This window comes from Acomys russatus, chromosome 26 (assembly GCF_903995435.1).
Source record: "Acomys russatus chromosome 26, mAcoRus1.1, whole genome shotgun sequence".
Classification (NCBI taxonomy): Eukaryota; Metazoa; Chordata; class Mammalia; order Rodentia; family Muridae; genus Acomys; species Acomys russatus.
This window is the reverse complement of record NC_067162.1, coordinates 10,017,301-10,023,719: the sequence shown is the minus strand read 5'-3', so window position 1 is coordinate 10,023,719 and position 6,419 is coordinate 10,017,301. Positions and strand designations below refer to the sequence as shown.

The 6,419-nt window shown below is 44.3% G+C and overlaps 1 pseudogene; it reads right to left on the bottom strand.

The window, feature by feature from the left end:
* Positions 1–773: 773 nt before the first annotated feature.
* On the bottom strand, positions 774–5,119 carry LOC127209643 (transmembrane protein 11, mitochondrial-like; annotated as a pseudogene).
* Between the last annotated feature and the right edge of the window lie 1,300 nt (positions 5,120–6,419).

The following is a 6,419-nucleotide window of genomic DNA, read 5'->3' as shown; positions in this document are numbered from 1 at the left end:
ATCTGTTTATTTTTTGTGCAGATGACATGCCCATTTGAGAGAGCGAGGTATTGAAATCATCTACTATTCATGGCTTGATGCTGATCTGTGTCTTTAACTCTAGTAGTAACTTTAAAAAAAAAATGAAATCGAGTGCATCAGAGCTCTCTGTGAATATATGTTTAGAGAGTAATGCCCTCTTGGTTAACAGTTTCCATGATGAGAATTAAGCATCCTTCTTATTTTTTTGAAATTCTCATAATTTTAATGGTCAATAGCTTCTGGTTGGCTTTTGAATGGCTTAGTTAAACAATATACTTTTTAAATAAGTTTCTTTTTTTAAATTTGATTTAATTTATGTGCATTGGTGTGAGGGTGTCAGATCTTGGAGTTACAGACAGTTGTGAGCTGTCATGTGGTTCCTGGAAATTGAACCCTGGTCCTTTGGAAGAGCAGGCGGTGCTCTTAACCACTGAGCCGTCCCTACAGCCCCTTAAACAAAATACTTAAGACACCCCCACGGTGAATTCACACCCCTTAGAAAGTAGCATTGGCTGCCATCCCCCGCCCCGCCCCCCGACCCCTCCTGGCTTATGGAAATAGATATCTTAGTGTAACGGGCTGAGTAAACCCCTGGCATACCCACGATCTGTTATTTTCTGCTTAAAAAAAAAATAGCAAGTATTAAACCAAACACTTTCCCAGGTGCTGTTGCATCACAGGGAAACCCCAAGTGTTAGGGATCTGAGCCCTGTGGGCCCTGCGGTTCTGCTTCGTGTCCCACTCTCCTGCAGTCATACGGCGTAGAGCTCATAACCCTCCTTTACACAGTGCACCAGGGCAGCCAGTGCTATTGTGTGGTGCCGCCTCTTCCTGTGCAGGCCGTCCTTCCGAACCAGCACCACTGATGTGGAGGTGAGCCTGTGCAGATGCAGGCAGGACAGTAGATAGGCATCATACTCCGCTTGGTACTTGTAGCAAGGGTCAAACTGCCAGGAGATCCCATAGAGGGTACAGCAGGCCAGGCTCAGCACACCAGTGGGCAAGGGGATGTAGTGGGAGTAATCCAGGGGCAGTGCCAACGGGGTGAAGAGGCAGGCGGCACCCCGCCACCACAGCCGTCTTGTGCAGGCAATGGCCCGTGGTGATCAAACTTTTCTACTAGGCTGGTGGGGTTTGGAAAGAAGATGCTGACTTGTTGGTACAGTTGTGATGAAGTCTTGGTATGTGAAATTCTTTTCTTAGTTCTCAGTCTGGGTTGGATGGTAGCAGCTAGCTAGTGGTTGACTGGGCGTCCAGACTAGGTTGGGACTCTGGGTGTGGGATCTGAGGTAGATGTTGTGGGTTTGGGAGAAGGGGTGAATGAGGAGGGTCAGGGAGACTCACCAGGCTGGACTCTTAAGAAGGACATGGGAGATCTGTCTGGGTGGAGAGGCTGGCGCAGCACAGAAGGGACCTGACAATAACTCTTAGAAATAATTGTCTTTTGGAGTAGGATAAAAGTGCTTTGTGTATATACCCAGGAGTGACAGATGATTAGGTGGTAGTTCCAGTTCCGGGTTTTTGGAGAAACTCGAAGATTGATTTCCAAAGAGTCTACGGCAGTGTACGTCTCTCCCCGTTGGGTGTCAGAGCTGCCATGTCCTCAGACCCACCGCAGTGCGCTGCCCTTCGCATTCCCAGTGATGAGGGGTCTCATTAGCTGAGCTCCAGTCTTAGTACGCTAAAGACGCTGATGGTAAAAGGGCTTATCAGCCATTTGTTTTCCGTCCTTTGAGGATGATCTGTTTCTATTCGTAGCTCATTTTTCTAGGCTGCTAATTGTCTCAATGTTTAAATTTGGTGGACTTTGTGTATTTGGGATGTCTAAATCTGTAAATCTGTGTTCCTGGGCTGTGATGACTTATAGCTGCTCCAGGATAAACCATTTCGCTCCTCTGAAGGGAGAGCTGCGCTTTGTGTCAACACAGCTTTGCTGCATCTCTCAGAGGTAAAGACCATCCATACCCACGCCGTTCTTCTAGGCAATTATGGCCCGTTCCTGCCCCCACTGGGCACACCTCATTTATCATTTAATCAACTTGATCAACTGCCAAGTTCTCTCCCCTTCTGGGATCTTCTAGTGCTGGCTCTCCAGAGTCTGTCCGTTGAACCATCAGTTTCTAACCATCTTCTCCTCGTTGCACGTGTGAGCATGGCCGCTGATCCCTTCAATGTAAATATAAACTTCCTCTCTGTTCTTCAGCCTCCATGTCCACACAATCGTTTCCCAGCATTGACTGTTTGTTACAAGTAGCTGCCATCACGTAGCTTTCTTGGCTGAATTCTCATTATAACAGCCAACAACATACCGGAAAATATCATTACATAAACACTTAAGTAAATATTTGAGATTCGCCCATCATACGAGACAGATAAAAGACTGACTCACTCTACGACAGTGTGAGCAATAGAAGTGGAGATTTAGGACTGAGAAAAATAAACACACAGTAGCCTGAGAGCCCAGAGACTGGTAGGCTGTAAGAAACAAAGAAATATGTGAAATAATATTTAGAGTAGATGACTATGTTTCCAGGATATAATATACTGTGTTTCAGTGTTGTTGATGCTCACTGTTCTTATCAGATGGATTTTAAATAAATGTTTCTTTTGGGACACACAAACACTGGGTTAATGGGGATCTGGTACCAGCTAATGCCTCAGCTGCTTTCACAGCTTAAGTAGAGCTTGCTTGTTGATCAAAAGCACAAGACACATATGCTCTGGATGTTAGCAAGGTCTCCCCATGACATCATCTGTAGTTAGTGTGCTCAGTGTTAGAAGGTGTTCTAAACATATGTCCTGATATAAGGCCTGCATGATAGGACACATAGGTTTACTTGTATGATTAACTTTGGGGCCAAAGTAACAGAAATGCCATAACTCAGCCTCAGCTTAGGCCTTTCTATTCCTGTAATATGTACAGAGTGATATATCCACAATGAGAAGGATGGCTATCAAACAAGGTGACCCTGGTGATGGGCACACAGCTCCACACCACACCAGACCAAGGGGCTCTTTTCAGAGATCTCCAGCCAGGCAAAGACAAAATCTGTGACTTCAACCAAGAAATGACTGGACTTTCTCAACAAGCCAAGTGCAAAACAAAGTTGGACATATGCTGAAACAGGAAGCACCAGTCTTCCTCAGAGATGAGCACCCAATTAATTTTCCAATACCAAATGGTCAGCCCTGAAAACGTGCATGGAAGAAACATCATACACACTGAGCAGATTGTTTTGTATTTATATGTTTAAGTGTGTGTATGTATGTGTGTGGTGTGGTGGTGTGTGTGCGTGTGTGTGTGCAACTGAGGTCTTGAATCTGAAATAGAATGAGATGTGAGTAGGTGGGAGGGTTTGGAGGGAGGAAAAGGCGAAATGATATAATTGTTATAATCTCAAAAACTAAAATTATTTTTAAAAGGTATTAACTTCTTTATTGATCTCCTATCTCCACTTTGGCAATATTCCCTTTTTACTTTCCGGGTTTCTGCAGTTATTGTAGAATGTGTACTCACATCTGAATGTTTGTCTTTTTAAAGTCTCAATTTTTCTAAGGGAGAAATGGGAAAACAATGTGGAGCTGAGAGCTCACAGCATCATCTGAGGGAATTCTGGAAGACAAGATATTGTTAGTCAGAACATCACAATATCAGTACATCATGCAACAAACTGTTATGTGCTATCATAAAATCTGTGCTCCCCAAATCTCGGTCTTTTCCCACCAGGAGGTCCCTAAGAACCATGATGTTCACAGCAAGCCATTAAGGCATAAATCAAAATGCGACATAGTTTTAATGTGAGTTCCTAAGTCTTAGAAGCCTGAGCACACATGTCAGTTATCAGGGACAACCATGGCACACTACTTCAAGAATGGTACAGCTTCTGCCCTGCGTTGCTGTCCACATGTCAGGGGCCATCTGGATTTCTGTGACAGTTGTTCTCATCAGTACTCATAGACTGTAAGGGGACATAATTATTGCGATTTACATTATCTGAGTGCAGAAATTATGGGGGAACCTTGATCATCATTCTAGGAGCAGCCATCCTTGGAGCTGAAGGCCCATCTTCCCTTGGGAATTGGCCATCCTCCTGCATGGCGATTTTCCTGTTTATTATTTACACGTGTGTGTGTGTGTGTGTGTGTGTGTGTGTGTGTGTGTGTGTATCTGTGTGTGTGTGTATCTGTGTGTGTGTCTGTGTGTCTTTGTGTATGCTGGCATGACTGCAGATGCCCACAGAGGATGGAGGAGGATATATTGTCTGGATCTGGAGAACAGATAGTGTCACCCATCAGTATGGATGTTGGGAACAGGTGGTGTCACCCTTCAGTATGGGTGTTGGGACAGGTGGTGTCACTCGTTAGTATGGGTGTTGAGAATGGGGGTGTCACCTGTCAGTATTGGTTTTGGGAACAGGAGGTTTCACCCTTCATTGTGGGTATTGGGAACAGGGGGTGTCACCTGTCATTATGGGTGTTGGGAACAGGTGGTGTCACCCTTTAGTATGCATTTCAGGAATGGGGGTGTCACCTGTCAGTATGGGTGTTGGGAACAGGGTGTGTCACCCATCAGTATGGTTGTTTGGAACAGGTGGTGTCATCCGTCACTGTGGGTGTTGGGAACAGGTGGTGTCACCTGTCAGTATGGGTGCTGTGAACTAAACCCTGCTCCACTAAAAGAGTAGCAAGTATTCTACCTACTGAGCCATTTCTCTGGCCCCAGAAAACCTATTTACAGTTTTAGAAGCATTGCTTATTTTTTTATTAAGTGAATTTAACCAGCGATTTAAATGTTTAAGTTATTTTATTTGCAGACACTTGGAAACTGTCTTTGTTAAAGGCATTTCTTTTTATTTGGGGCTCACCAAAGGCAGGATAAAACTTTACCATGTTGGTGGTGGGAAAGTTGGAAATCACATAGACAAATCAGAGACTTAAACCTGTAACTGCTTTTTTCAAAAACACATTTTTACCCTGGATAGACAAAACAATCCTAAGCAATAAAGTCAATGTTGGAAAAAATACCATTCCAGATCTTTAGGTGTATTTCAGAGCCATAGTAATAAAAACAATACAGTACTGGCACAAAAGCCGACATGTACACCAACGGAACAGAATCAAAGATCCAAACATGAACACATGTTACTTCAGCCATTAAATATTTGATAACGATGTCAAAAAACATAATCTGGAGAAAAGAAAGCATCTTCACTAAGTTGTGCCTGGAAATTGATGTCTACATGCTCAAGAATGAAATTAGGCCTCTGTCTGTCAACTTGTACAGAAACTAACTCCAAATGGACCAAGCCCTAAAAGTAGGACACACTGAAATCGCTGGAAGGAAACAACGGGAGTTCCCAACAGGAACGTTCTAAGTAGGAGTCCATTTGCAGTAGAGTTAAGGCCAATAAATGGCAAGTGGAACTTTATAAAACTAAAAAAGTTTCAGGACAGATGAAGAAACCGTGCATCAGGTGAAGGGGGAGCCCACAGAATGGCCTGGAGTCCTTGTCAGCTGAGCATTGACAGAAGATTGGCATCGCAAAGACACAAAGAACTCAGAAAACAGAGTCAATAATAATAACACACATTTGAAAAATGAGCCAAAGTCCTGAATAGACAGCTTGCCTTCTCTCCCTCCCTCCCTCCCTCCCTCCCTCTTTCCCTCTTTCCTTCCCCCTCCCCATTTTTCAAGACAGGGTTTCTCTGTGTAGCCTTGATTGTCCTGGACTCTCTTTGTAGACCAGGCTGGCCTGAAATTCACAGTGGTCTGTCTGTCTTTGCCTCCCCAAGTGCTGGTATTAAAGTTGTGCGCCACCATGCCCAGCTGAATAGAACATTCTCAATGAGGAAGAAGGGAAAAAAAAACCACCTGTATCATTCTTCATAATCAGTAAAATGCAAATCAAAACAGGTTTGAGATTTCATCTTACCGCATACAGAAGGGGCGAAGACCAATAGAACAAGCAACAACAGATGCTGGGGTGAGGGATGCGGGGAAAAGGGAGTATCTGTTCACTGGGGATGGGATTGCAAACTAGCGCAGCCATCTTAGATCAGGATAGAAAAACTTCAAAAAGCCAAACATGTGACCCAGCTATACCACTTCACAGTGTGTGACCAAAAGTTTTGACATCCTACTCCACTGCTACTTGCTCAAAAGCCATGTCTCTCGCTGATGTGGTCTCCATATCTAGAAAGCGGAAGCAACCTAAATGTCCTACCACTGGTGAATGGATAAAACAGTGAGCGAGGCAAAGACTGATATTGCATGGTCCTGCTCATCTGAAGCTCCTAGCTCCAAACCTTCAGCTGTGAGTACATAGCTTGGGGCAACTGCGGAAACCAAGTATGTAAAATGTGGCCGTTGCCTGCATAGGAGAGTTGGGGAGCAATAG